Genomic DNA, 264 nt, shown 5'->3' with positions numbered 1-264 from the left:
TACTGCTGGCAGTAGTATATCTTAGAGATATCGCGCGCTGGCAGCCAGTCAATAGATTATTAGATGGGTGGCCCGTCTGCTAGCTAATTGGTCAAAGCATGGCACTAGCCACCCTTGGTGAGGGCGTGCGACGAAGCGAGAAGATAGATCTATACTGGATAGGGGAGAGGACCTTTTCTCCTTATCTAACGTCTTGTACCTACACGTAGATACCGAACGCAGTATATTAATCTAGCCTACCTAGGCCTTAGACATCTTGCTCGT

The sequence above is a fragment of the Paraphaeosphaeria sporulosa genome, assembly GCF_001642045.1.
Source record: "Paraphaeosphaeria sporulosa strain AP3s5-JAC2a unplaced genomic scaffold CC84scaffold_19, whole genome shotgun sequence".
Lineage (NCBI taxonomy): Eukaryota > Fungi > Ascomycota > Dothideomycetes > Pleosporales > Didymosphaeriaceae > Paraphaeosphaeria > Paraphaeosphaeria sporulosa.
Note: the sequence above shows the minus strand (reverse complement) of the source record.